Here is a 14,282-nt window from a genome sequence, read left to right on the forward strand (position 1 = left end):
AACCCAGGGCCTCATGCATGCAAGGCAAGCGCTCTACCACTGAGCCACCTTCCCAGCCCCAGTTCTTTTAAGACAAGTTTTCTTGAAATTTCACATGTCGAACACAAAGCCCTATTGAAGTTGGCCTGCTATTTCTCATGTGATCTTACCTATGGCTTCCCATGTAGCTGGTTCCACAGTCTTGTATTACCATACCCAGATTATTGATTGAGAGGAAGTCTTGTTAACTTTTGCTCAGACTGGTTTTGCACCAATCCTTCTGACCTCTGCTTCCTAAGTAGCTGGGATTATAAATGTGAGCCACTAGCTAAGAAGAGTTTTGAAGTGAAAACCTGACACAGAAAAGAAACTAAAAGATATCCAAAATCATTTTTCCAAGTTTTTCAATTTCCTATGAATGAGGCAATATTATTCTTTCTGATGGATGAGTAGAATTCCATTGTGTTCATGTAGCACATTTCCTTGATCCATTCAACCAATGGAGGGGCATCTGGGTTAATGCCATATCTTGGTTATGGTAAACAATACTGCAATAAACATGGTTGTGCTGGTGGCTTTAGTGTGGCCTGGTCTGTGGTCCATTGCATAAATGCTTGAGTGGAATTTCTGGGTCATAGGGAAGCTCTATGTTTAGTCTTTTCAGGAACCTCCATACTGCTTTCCAGATTAGTTGAACAAGTTTACATTCCCACCAATAGTGTAGAAGCGTTCCCTTTTGGCCACAACTACTCCAGCATCTGTTGCTATTAATTTTCTTGATAATGGCCATTCTAAGTGGGGTGAAGTGGAATCTCAATATTGTTTTCATTTGCATTTCTTTTATGATGAGAGATGTTGAACATCTCTCTTCATGTGTCTATTGGCCATTCATACTTCTTCCTTTGAAAAGTCTCTCTTTAAGTCTTTAGCCCATTTATTGAGTTGTTGTTTCTTTGAAGATTTGTTTTTTGGGGGGGTTTAATTTTTTTGAATTCTAAGAATATTTTAAATATGAGGCCTTGTCTGATGCATAGCTAGTAGAGATCTCCCATTCTGTGGGCTTTCTATTTATCTTGCTATGTCCTTTGTACAAACTCTTCAGTTTGATGCAATTTCATTTAGCCAGTCTTTCTTTGGTTTGTTGTGATTTTAGATCTTTACTTAGTAAGCCAGACCCAAAGACACATAGGTCTCATGTTTTCCCTCATTTTCAGTGATTAAAATGTGCCTATAAATTTACAAGTAAACAGACTAGATGGTAAAAGACAAAAAAAAAATTACACTTGGGCATGATAAATTATATAGAACTCTAAACATTCACACAGTGAGACCAAAGGAGGATATTCTTAGGAGAGGATCACAAAGGCTCACTAGCTGTTTGCATATGATCAAATAAAATGTTTATCCCAATGAACTCCAAGACATGGAAACAAGAGGTTTTTTTTATTTTACTTTAAATGATTTTGTTATTTTGTTTTGTTTTTGTGTTTCTTCTTTTGTTGCTGGTTTTGATTTCTGTAATTTTTAATCTTTTATATAAGTTTATTTGTTTTGGCTAGGAGAAGGGGAAACACAGAAATACTGGGACAAAGCGTGAACTAATTCAGCACTGATACCCACTATACGCTATGTTGAAAATGAGGAAAAAACTGGGAGAAACGAAGGAAGAGGTGACACTATTCAAAAAGAAATATTCACCATAGCTAAGATATGGAACCAACCTAGAGGCCCTCAGTAGATGAATGGATCAAGAAATTGTGATATATATATGTATATATATGTAAACATATATATATAAATTCTATGCCTCCATCAGAAAGAATGACACCACCCCATTTGTTAGGAAATGGAAAGACTTGGAAAAAAATTATATTAAGTGAAGTAAGCTAGGCCCAAAGAAACATAGGTCTCATGGTTTCCCTTATCTGCAATAACTAGTATATGTTTAGGACAAGCAGAAGAGGTCCAAAACTATGTACATATGACCATATAAGCTGATGGCTAAGTGAAATGAACCCTAAGATAGAGACACAAGAGATTTTTATCTTTCTTGCTGTTCTTTTTAGTGTACTTAAATGTACTATGTGATTTTTTTTGTTTCTTTGTATGTTCTTCCCCCATGGTATAACCCCTGTTGATTCTGGTGTTCTGCATTTTGTATATACATTTTTCTAATTTGGGGTGGGAAAGGGAAATAACAAAATGCTGAAATACAGATATAGGATTACCCATTGTAGCAACGAGGTGTACAAGACATAATGTTGAAAATGAACTTTACAACTTTGGGGGGGGGGAGGAGTTGGGAGATGGGAGGAAAGGGATGGTAGGGGAAAAACAAAGGAGGGGATAACAATGCTCTATAGGAAATGGACTCATTACCTCGCTCATGTAATTATAACCCCTCTGAACACTATCTTTACAATAAAAAATATATTGAAAAAGAAATGTACTCAGTACCTGACCTATGTAACTGTAATCCTTCTGAATATCACCTTTACAATAAAAATAAGTTAACAGAAAACATATCCAAGATATAAAACTAGTAAATTATTGGTAATGCTCACAAGATCACTAGTTTTTAAAGTTTGAGAACCTGGCTGTAGCACTTCCTGCTGTTTTTTCTTGGGCAACTCACTCAACCTCTCTGAGTCTTTCCTCATCTGTTAAGGAACACATAAACCTTTTTCTTTGAGGATTAGTGTGAAAAATCACTTAACAATGCCAATTTTTCACTAGCATTGTTCTTTCTTGGCTGCTAGATTTTGGTGATTGGATGAAGGCAATTAAGTTTCTGTTCTGATATATATATATATATACTATATAACATTTATTATATATGATAGAATGTAAACATACATTTTGTAGAGGATGCAGGCAAGTTAGCAAGAGTGTAGTATTTCTATACCACAATCCAAGGTGTTTGCTAATAAAATCAGTTACAAATATGGTGAACTTTTTCTGGACCATAGGAATATTATTTCAAAGAAATATTACAACTTAACCGTTACAATTAGTACTTGAAGTTGAGCCTTCATGGTGGGACTTTTATAAAAATGCCTTTTTAAAGCATTACTGGCTAATTGAAGTATTGTGTGATTCCTCATGCCAGGCCCGGAGGGTTGGGTTTGCCACGCTGTCTCTGCCCGGCTGTGGGCAGCGGGCAGCCGGGCGGCTGGATCCCTCCTCAGGCCCACCCGGCACTGAGCTCTTGCCTACTGTGGAGTCATGCAGATTGTAAATGTTCTTCCAAGAGACTTCTATGTCCTGCTTATTAACAGAAGAGGAAAGTGTAATAATTGATATGATTTTGTAAAAGTATTTTTCTTGAAATAATCTAACATTTAAAACATTATATTGAAAAGGTTGTGCGGTGGGAAGGTGAATGCAGAGAAACAACTTGAAAATGATAATTGTTTTCTCTCTGCACCACCGAGCGAAGGGGGGGAGGGGCGACTTTCGCAATGTATAGATTAAAAAAATCCAATATATCAAAACCATTTGTATCTAATGTGTACAGTGTAAAATTGACTTTAAAAATATTGCAGTGCTATTTTTTCTTAATCAGAAAGGAAAATTTCAAGGCCTTTTGAAGAGCATAAGATGGTGAAGATTGTAAACTTGTATAAAATTATCATGGGAGAAGACAAAACTGTAAAGTAGATATTTGTAATCTTTTACCACTTTGGGGTTGCTTTTTTTCCCAGAATTCATCATAACTTTGAATTTTTTTTTAATGGGCTGTTTTTAATGCGGGGGCTTTTCTTCTCTAGAAATGTAATTCTAAGCAGGAAAAAAAAACAGAAAACCCTACAAAAATTAAAAAAAAAAGAGGCAGCAAAGGGTAGTTTTCATCTGGTGTCTTATTTAAGTTTTTTAAGTTAAGAAAAGCTGGTGACATATTTATACGGTTTTGTGCAAAAATAAATGAATGGCAATAGATTTAAAAAAATCTTATTATGTACTTCTGTGTGAAAAAAAGTCTGTATAATATTTCCCTTAAATATGCATTATTTTACTTGTGAGTTTTTTACTGAATTAATCTGAAATGTACAAGCCCTGGATTTGCTACAGAGTGAGAAGTTATTTTTTTTTTGTTTTCAATTTTGGAAATTCTGCAGAAATCAGAACTCTCACCATGGTTTGAACTAAAAGGGGCGGTGGGCGGGAGGTGTGGGATTGTGCAGCATGCTTGTATGTATATTTCAGAACCTTTTTAAAATGTAAAAGCTGTACGTTTCTGGGAAGTTCTGAATTACTTTTGTTTCCTTTTTCCTTCCAGCATTTTGCAGTGAGCTTCTTTTATATACAGCAAACAATTTGAGAGAATACAAAAACATGTGAAGTTCATTAAAAAAAAAAAACTACAGTACAGCGCTGGTACAGTATACTAAGACTTTGATAAAAGAAACAATAATAAAAGGCCTCCATTTTAAATGTCATTCATATATACCTTGTGGATGAGAGCTATATACTTTTACACTTTTTTAGAGGAATAAATTATTGAATTACTGAAAAAAAAAGAAAGGAGGACTGGCTTTTCTGGCTAATATATTGCTATGTATTGTATCATATAGTCATACATTAGTGGGGAGTTACAGACAAGTTAGCACCAGTATGGTAAGTATTCCTTTAAAGGAAGGAAAGAATGGGAGATGAGGACTGGCTTTTCCAGCTGGTGAGTAGGGAAGACAGAAATGTTGCAGAGGGAGGGGTCCTAGAAGGACGGCATCTCAGTGGAAACTTGGGGCTAGGCTGGAGTGTTCCATCATTCTTGGAAAAGGGCGGTGTGTGTAAGTCTGAGAAGTGAGTGAGTTTGGTGGTGCTCATCATTAGACTTTAGAGTGCATCTGCCACGCTCTGGCCATGAATCAGCTAACATGCCAGAGAAGGCCATGGATAACCATGAGAGAGGAACCCGAATCCCATGAGTGGGTATCTGTGCACAGGAGCTTCTTCTCTGCCCCCCATGATGTTCATGGCCCCCCATTCTACAGTGTGTGAGGTTATTGGAGAGGGCAGAAGGGATGCCATAGCTGGGTAATACCAAGAGTGTATCTTTTTTGTTTTGTTTTATTCTGTGGTTTTAGGCTGGCACTGAATCCAGGGCCTGAATGTCATCCCTTAGCTTTTCTACTCAAGGTTAGCACTCTACCACTTGAGCCACAGCTCCACATCTGACTTTTTGGTGATTAATTAGAGATAGGAGTCTCACAAACTTTTCTGTCAGGGCTAGCTTTTGAACTATGGTCTCAACCTGGTGAGTAGCTAGGATTACCACAAGCATGCCACCAATGCCTGGCTGAGGATGGAATTTTTTCTTCTTTTTTGAGTTTTATAGTTAAGATGTTGTACGGAGGGGTTACAGTCATATGAGTAAGGCAATGGGTACATTACTTGTCGATCATTGTTGCCCCTTCCCTTCCTTGTTGTTGTCCCACTATTCCTTCTCTCCCCTACCTCCCACACTCCTACCACCCCCACCCCTTGCTGCCAGAAATTGTAAAGTTTGTTTCCAATATATTGTCCTGTGTGTATCCTCGTTGCAATGGGTCATCCTGTGTAGGATGTAATCTTGAAGCATCAATGTTTAAAGACTAATTGTGGGGAGACATCTTATGTTATTTTGAAAGTTGTCCAACAAATCAATCAGTCAGTCAATCTATCTATCTGTCTGTCTATCTCTCTCTGTCTCTCTGTCTATTTAAAATGGAACAGAATGCAAATATTATATTATTTTTTAAGGATAAAATGTGAATTTTTGAGAGACAGTATCAGGTGGGGAGAGTTGTCTTCCTGTTCCTCCCATAAATCCAGGTCAGTCAGCTCCAGGTCCCTTGGTTCTGCTACTGGGCAGACATGAGGGAAGGTCAAGACCATGGGTTTGAGGTGCAGGTGAGAGACAGGCCTGAGTTCATTTTTCTCTTAAAGGTTCATTCTTCCCAGCCTCCATCTCTAGTCCCAGCTACATAATTTGTGGGACCCAGAGCAAAGTGAAATTAAGAATTTCAAGATGGTTACATCAGAAATCAAACCAAGTAATGAGGCCTTTCTGAGTGATTATGTGGTCCTCACTCTTAGGAAGCGGCTCTGCCCTCCTCTCCCTGCTCCTCTCAACTTATCTGAGGCAGAGAACAAGCTGAAGAGAGGAGACACAAATTTCCTTCTGGTTCGTTCCTTGCTAGGGTCTGTCCCTTCCCTGAACTGTATGGGACAAGACTCTGTGGAGCTGCCATCTTGTCACTTAGTCTCCTTCATGCCTCCCCATGGAAGTCCATCGGGAGGGAAGCACTTCATGGATAACTCTGGATTTCTCTGTGCTCACAGGGAGCAGATACAATGGGCTGGAATTCTGTCTGTATTATATCACAGTCTGTTGCAGGATTGTTGTAGAGACTGGATGGCATGGTATCTCTGTCCAAAAGTTTTAGGTGACATAATCAAAACTGCTAGCCGTCTAGAAGGTAGATCAGAACAAGGGAGGTAGGTGCCAGCTGATAGGAAGCAGTTCTTTCTCTCATGAGTTATCAGGGACCCCAGCCAGAGAGTTAATATACATGCTGCCACAGAATATTTGGCTCCATATTGAGAAATGATCTCAATGATCTCAAGTTCTGTGCCTGGGGAAAAGGGCCTTCTTCACTATATTGGCCTTTTCCCTTTTCTTGTTAAGCAGGAATGGGAGAAAAAGAACCTGAGAGACTTTTTTTCAAATTCTTTAAATTTATTTATTGTTAGTGTAAAGGTGGTGCATAGAGGGGTTACAGTTAGGTAAATCAAATAAAGAGTATATTTCTTTTTGAACAATGTCAGCCCTTTCCTTGCTCTCTTCCAGTTTTTCCCTTCTGTCCCCATCCACAAGTTGTACAGTTTATTTTCAACATAGTGTTCAATGAGTATCACTGCTGCATTTGTTCACCCTTTGTCCCACCTTTTCTGTACCTCCACTTACCCTCCCAAAGACAGATAAATGAACAAATAGGACAAAAGAAAATGAAAATAAAATAGCAACAAAGAGGAAAAAAACTATTGTTTCCAGTTTTTGGAGTTCATTTTGGTAAATATTATTTTTTATGGTCAGATGCACATTGTTATTGTGCCTATTGTGTCCTTTCCAAAGAATATCCTCCTTTTATTTATCTGTGTGAATGTCTAGAGTCCTGTGTGTATTTTTTTTTTCTTTTACCATCTGGTGCTTGTCTATTTGTTGACTTATAGGCAAATTCCAGTTACCACAAATTAGAGAAACTGTGCAACCTGCGTTTATTTGGGTCTGGCTTATTTCACTTAGTATAATTTTTTCCAAGTCTTTCCACTTCCTTATGAATGGGGCAATATCATTCTTTCTGATGGAAGCATAGAATAGCATTGCGTATGTATCACACATTTTCTTGATTCATTTGTCTACTGAGGGGCACCTGGGTTGATGCCATATCATGGCTATGGTAAACAATACTGAAATGAGCATGGTTGTGCTGGTATCTTTAGTGCGGTGTTGTTTGTGTTCTATTGGATAAATGCCTATGAGTGGAATTACTGGGTCACGGGAAGCTCTATGTTTAGCCTTCTGAGTTGTTGAAGAAGTTTCCATTCCCCCAACAGTGTGTTGTGTTCTCTTTTGGTCACATCCCCACCAGCACTTGTTATTGTTAGATTTCTTGGTAACAGCCATTCTAACTAGGGAGAGGTAGAATCTCAATGTTATTTTGATTTGTATTTCTTTTATAGCAAGGAATGTTGAATATCTCTTCCTGTGTCTATTGATCATTCTAACTTCTTCTGAGAAGTCATCAGCTCATTTATTAATTGTTGTTGTTTCTTTGAGAGTTTATTTTTGGGGGGTTTAATTTTTGAGCTCTAAATATATTTTCCTTGTTAAAAATGCTGTAGAAGAGTTTTCTCTTATTATATGCCTCAGATAGATTTCTTTCTGTCTCTACCTGCTGGAATTCTAGCTGGCCATCAAGACCTGTCTGAGAAGCTGCAATCTTTCCAGTCCCTTGGGATAATAAGTAAAATTTATTTCTTCCTTTTTTCTTTCCTTCCTCTCTCTCCTTCCTTGCTTCCTTGCTTCCTTTCTTCATTCCTTCCTTCCCTACTTGTTTGCTTGCTTTCCCTTCCTTCCCCACTTCCTTTCTCCCTCTTCCTCCTTCCCCTCCCCTCTCTTTCTTTCTTTTTTCCTTCCTTCCTTTTTTCTCTCATTCTATCTCTATTTCTCTTTCTTTCTTTCTTTGTATTGTGGTTTGAACTCAGGGCCTAATAATTGCTACGAAAATACTATACACTGAACCATGCCTCTAGCCCTGTTTTTCACTGGTTACTTTTAGGAAAGGGCTCACATCCTGCTTAGGTGTTCACCTGAGATGCCATCGCATACTTTAGGCTTTTTGTAATCACAAAGAACTCAGACTTTGCATCACCACATTCATCAGTGATATTTTGTGGACCTTTATGCCCAGGTTGACCTGGTACCATGATTCTGCCAGTCTTAGCTGCCCATGTAGCTTGAGATAATAGGTATATATCACTGAACCCAGCTATGGATTGAGAAGGGGTCTCATGAACTTTTCTGCCCAGGATCTCTGCAAACTGTGATCCTTCCATTAACACCTTCCCAAGTAGCTAGGATTACAGACATGAGCCATGGGAACCTTAGGCTAATGTTTTCCTTATTAATCTTGTAATATATTTCAGTATGTTTATTCAGTAATTTATTGAGCACCTACTATATGCCCCATATACTACTCATCTGTATTTGAAATTCATTCATGTGTTCACTAACACTGACTGACTACCTTCTGTATCTTGGTATTGGGTTACATTGATAAGACAGATAAAGTCCCTGTTTCAGTGTTGTCAGCCTGTTAGTAAAGAGAATTCTTGTTAGGTTTTTGAAGACAGGGGCTGCTTATGACTCATATTTGTGTCTCTGTCAGCAACCAGCATGGCTTTTTCATATCTGTTCAATACAAGTATTTGTCGGGGGTGGGAAGGTGGCTCAGTGGTAGAGCGCTTGCCTTGCATGCCTGAGGCCCTGGGTTTGATTCCCCAGCACCACATAAGCAAAAAGAAAAAAAGCCAGAAGTGGTGCTGTGGCTCAAGTGGTAGAGCGCTCGCCTTGAGCTGAAGGGCTGAGGGACAGTGCCAGAGTTCAGGCCCCACATCCGGACCAAAAAATAAATAAATAAAATAAAATAAAATACAAGTATTTGTTGAGTGAAATGGAATATGACCCAATTTCAGTAGCACTTTGCCAACAAGTGATATAAAAGTCTGACACAGTTTTAGACAAACGTTTTGCTGGTTGTGGGATTTGTAATAAAATGGATGCCGTCACCACAGAAGTCTCTACTCTGGGTTTATGGTAGCTTTGTTAGCATTACAACATAGAAATGCATCAGGTATGATTTATTCCCAGCCAGGTTTTCTATTTTTGTTCAGCTTTTTACAATTGCTTTTTATTAGTTATTCCTTCATGATGTCTTGGAGAGGTACTCCATAAAGTTATTTAATGGTTATTTAGGAACTCTTTCATGGTATTTCAAGATTTATGAGCTATGTAGGTGGCAATGAAATTTTTATAGCATTTTTGTTGTTGTGTATTTTCTGTGCACAATTTTTTTTTTCCAGTACTGGGGCTTGAACTTAAGGCCCGGGCACTGTTTTTTAATTTTTTTTCTCTCAAGGCTGGCACCCTATCACTTTAGCCAAAACTCTATTTCCAGAATTTTGCTGCTTAATTAGAGATGAGTCTCATGGACTTTTCTGCCTAATCCTTACATTCAGTGTCCTAAGGAGCTTAGATTACAGGTGTGAGCCACCACCATCAGGCTGCACCCTTCCTTCCTTCCCAACCTGGAAGAAGCTGGTGTGGCAATCCCTTCAATCTCCTCCTCACTGTGAAGCTGCCTCCAAGGCTACATACCCAGCTGCCCCCAAGACAGCCTTAGAGGGGTACCAGGCATAGGTTCTATCCCTCTCTTTAAGCATTTCCAGTTTTGGCTCTTGGGACACACAGTGGACTTTACTCTTCTTAGGCTCCTTGCTGATTGCTGTGCTGTTTGAATCAGTTTTTGGCTCCTTGTCTTCTCCCTTTACCCTCTCTCTTTAGATAATGGCTTTAACTTCTGTCCATATGCCTTGGCTGTCCAATATCAGTTTTCATTACTGATTTCCCTGCTGTGCTACCGACTTGCCTAGCTAAAAGCTCTCTTGACTCCTATGTAGATTTCTAGTAGATATGTCAAATGCAGATATGTCACTCTTGATATTCCCCTTGAAGCCTGTTCTATCCAATCCACCCAGCCCTCAGCTTTTCTATCTTGGGAGATGACATCATCATCTGTTTAGCTACTCAACCCCTCCCCCCCCCAATCTCAGGAGTTAAGTCTTTGACTCTTCTGTTTTTCCCTCCCCATTTTCCATATGTGTTGCTGTGGTCAGTCCTGTTGACTCCATCCCACATATATCCTGACTCTGCTGCTGACCTCCTCTGGGGCCATCCCACCACCATCCCTACCCCAGTCCCTCTCTGATTCTTTCTGCCACAATTCAGATGCCAACAGTTGGTTTTGAATCATAAATAGAACATGCCCTTCCCATTCCAATAGCTTCTAGCCACGCAATCAAACCCATTGCTGCTTCTCATCTTCTCAGACCCCACTGACAATCCCATGACTAGTTCTTTCTTGTCATTCAGCTCTCAACTTCAAGATTGCTTCTGCAGAGAGGCCTCAAACTCACCTGTACTGCAGCAGTCTCCTCTTCATACATCCCCATGTCTTATTTTATTACAGTAGTTGGTATTACTAAATCTTTTTCTACTAAGGATTAAACTCAGGGTCTCATTCATGCCAGGCAGGTGCTCTACCACTACATTCCCAGACCACTTTTCTATTATGTGTTTATATGCTCCACCCCATCCCTGAAATGCAAGGTTAAAACAAGGACCTGGTCATAAAGTAAGTCCTCAGCGCATGTTTAATGATTAAATAAAAGACTAAATAGCTATCTTTTGTTAAAAATTAGTTTTGCTTATAATGAGACCTAGACCTAGCATTGTTTCAAAATCCCAGTTACCTAGTCAGAAATTCAAACTTTTTTTATTTATGTCATTGTCCTCTTGATATTAGGATGAAGAGAGAGTTTACTGAGTCCCTTACAGATGCTAGCATTGTGTCATGTGGCTTAGGGATAAGAAAGAAGTGAAAACCGAGCTATGGACCTCAGAACCTAGAAATCTCACTCCATGGTGACTTCTGGTGGAAGCAATGATATTTAACAAACAAGGCACAGACATTTCAACTCCATTATGTCCTGTCTCCTCTTCCAGTACCAGTATCCATTTAGTTCTCTATAAGTAAAGATCTGCTAGCTTCAGGATTTATAAAATTCACTAAAATATACAAATGTCAAAGCAAATGTTACTCTGCTGATTTAGAATGGATTCTGGCAAGAATGCTGAGGTAAAGATACAAATAGAATCTTTGTTTATTTATATGAATTGTCCTATTTTTTAATGGCTTTTGAGACCTAGTGTAAATGAGCAAAAGTAAAGAATTCATGTTTCTGATAGGTGTTGGCCTTGCAAAACTGGAAAAAAAGACTCACATTTTCTATAACATATAAATGCACAAGTGATTCCTTCTGTGGCCTGGGATGGAAACGTTTATTTTTGGCACCGTTGGTTCTTCTTATATTAGCTTCACAGATTTTCCTCAATCAGATGTGGACATTGCATGGGCTTCATTCAGAAGGAAACATCAAGATAAATGGAGTGACTGATGTTCAGTTATTTAAAACTTGTAAATATTTATGAGAAAAATTTTATCTGTCTGGGGGGGATATTTCTCTCTGAAACTTGGAATATAATTACTGTGTGTTTCCCCTTTATTTGCTGTACTAGAGATTGTGTAAGGGCCTTGTACATGCTTGGCAAGAGCCATGCCCTTCACCCCCGTGTTCCTCTTTGGATGGTGGGTGATAGTGTTTGAATTGTAATACTACTTGGCAAAATCAGTATGAAAAATTTTATATAAAATGGCTACATTGCATCTTGAAAGACATAATGCTGTACTTTATTCACAGGACGACTCTCTCCCCTAGAACATCCTATTGTAGATAACTAGCTGCAAAATGAAAATAGGGAATCTTGTAATGGGTTGAATGTAGTTTGTCCCCTGTGTAACTCACATTGAAATTTATACTCCAGTTTTAGATATTACAGTGATTAGGGCTTGGCCTTCATGGGTGGTCTAATCCATTCATGGGATTAATGGAATTGTGAGTTATCTCTAGAATGGGTCTGCTCACTTCCAGTTTTGTTGGATTTCTACACACTGCCTGTCTCTCACTATGTAATAACTTGTATCACCTGAAACTCCATCAGTAAGAAGGCCATCAACACCAGATACCAGTGGCTTCGCACGTGTAATCTTACCTACTCAAGAGACAGAGACCTGAAGTTCATGGTTTGAAACTAGCCTGAGCAGAAAAGTCCATAAGACTCTTATCTCCAGTTAACCACCAAAAAAGAAAAACAAAGCTGGAAGTAGAAGTGTGGCTAAACTGGTAGAGCACCCACCTGGAGGAAAAAAAATAAGGTAGAATGACCAGACTTGAGCTGAAGCCTCAGACCCAGCCATCGCCCGCACCCCCCCCCCCCCCCCCAGCCCCTGCTTCCCCGAGCCAAAGAAGAAGAAGGAGGTCATCACCAGATATGGCTCCTTACCTTGAACCTCTAGAACTATATCTTTATAAGTATCTTTATTTTTGTAGTGTGTGCCAATATCTGGGCTTAAGTCTGTAACTTTCTTGCTGTCATACTACCACTTGAGCTATGCCTCTGGACAAATCATTATTAAGTAAATAATCACACAATGTGTGAGAAAGCTTTCCAGAGGCCCCATTTGTAAATGCTGCCTAAATAACGATTTGTCTTTATAATGAATTGGCAGCATGGTAGCTTGGAATTAACACAGTTTAACATAGAAGGACTTTTACCTTTCTTTTTTTTTTTTTTCGTGGGGCTTTACTTGGGGTCTGGGCAGTATCCCTGAGCTTTTGTGCTCAAGTCTAGTGCTCTACAACTTTGAGCCACAGTTCCACTTCTAGTTTTCTGGTGGTTAATTGAAGATAAGAGGCTCATGGACTTTCATGCCTGGGTTGGCCTCAAGCTGCAATCTTCAGATAACAGCCTTCTGAGTAGCTAGATTACAAGCGTGAGCCACTAGTGCTTGGCACAAGGACTTATTTTTTGAAGACTGTTTTTTTATGCTACTGGTTTTCATAGAATTTGATGATGTTCATCAAATTCAGATGGAACCTTTCTGTCTGTGTGGTAGCATTAAGAAAAAGCACGAGCTTTCCATAAACATCCTGTGTGTGCCGTGTTAGGGAACTCCCAGTCTCTGAGTCAGTTCCTTTGCTTCCTTTTCCTTTCACCTCATCCTTTTTGATTAGAAATTCATCTGACTTCAGTCATTGTGTGAGGCTTCTGTTTGCCTTAGTTAGGGAAATAAATAAGACCTGTATTGTATAGGACAGTTCCTGTTCTAAATTAGAGAGAAGTTGGGGCTCATTTGGAGCGAAAGGACAATGTAGAAAGATAACAGACACCTCAGATGAGAGCTATATTATTGACTTAAGGTGTGTGTGTGTGTGTGTGTGTGTGTGTGTGCATGCTTGTGTGTGTGTGTGTGTGTGTGTGCGCATGCTTGTGTGTGTGTGTGTGTGTGCGCGCGCACACATGTGTGCACATGAGCCAGTACTAGGGCTTGAACTCAGAGCCTGGGCTCTGTTAATTATTCACTCAAATATGGTGCTTTGCTACTTGTGCCATAGCTCCCCTTCCAGATTTTTGCTGGTAAATTGGAGATATGCATCTTCTAGACTTTTCTGCTGGGCTAGCTTTTAACTGAACTCCTCAAATCTCAGCCTCCTGAGTAGCTAGGATTACAGGTGTAAGCCACTGGCACCAACGTCAAGACATAGGGTTAACAGACATACAGAATGTCAGCATTTTACCTGATAAGTAGTGTCCTAAAAGAAACACTGTTGATGGGAACGAGCCTGGAGCTGAACACAGAACAAATAACCTGCTTTTTGCTTCTGTATAGAGCTGAGTTCATGACTTTGCTCTACAAGTCTACATAGCACTGTAAAAGACTTGGCAGTGAATCCACAAATTCTATTGAATAGTGCTGAGTTCTGCTGCTTGTCTAGGGGTGAAGTGGGTTCAATGTGGTGAGCTGGGCATTGTGTAGATGCCACTGAGATGGGAAACCTGGCCACGTGAAGATCTGTGG

The sequence above is a fragment of the Dipodomys ordii genome, unplaced genomic scaffold (assembly GCF_000151885.1).
Source record: "Dipodomys ordii isolate 6190 unplaced genomic scaffold, Dord_2.0 Scaffold3, whole genome shotgun sequence".
Lineage (NCBI taxonomy): Eukaryota > Metazoa > Chordata > Mammalia > Rodentia > Heteromyidae > Dipodomys > Dipodomys ordii.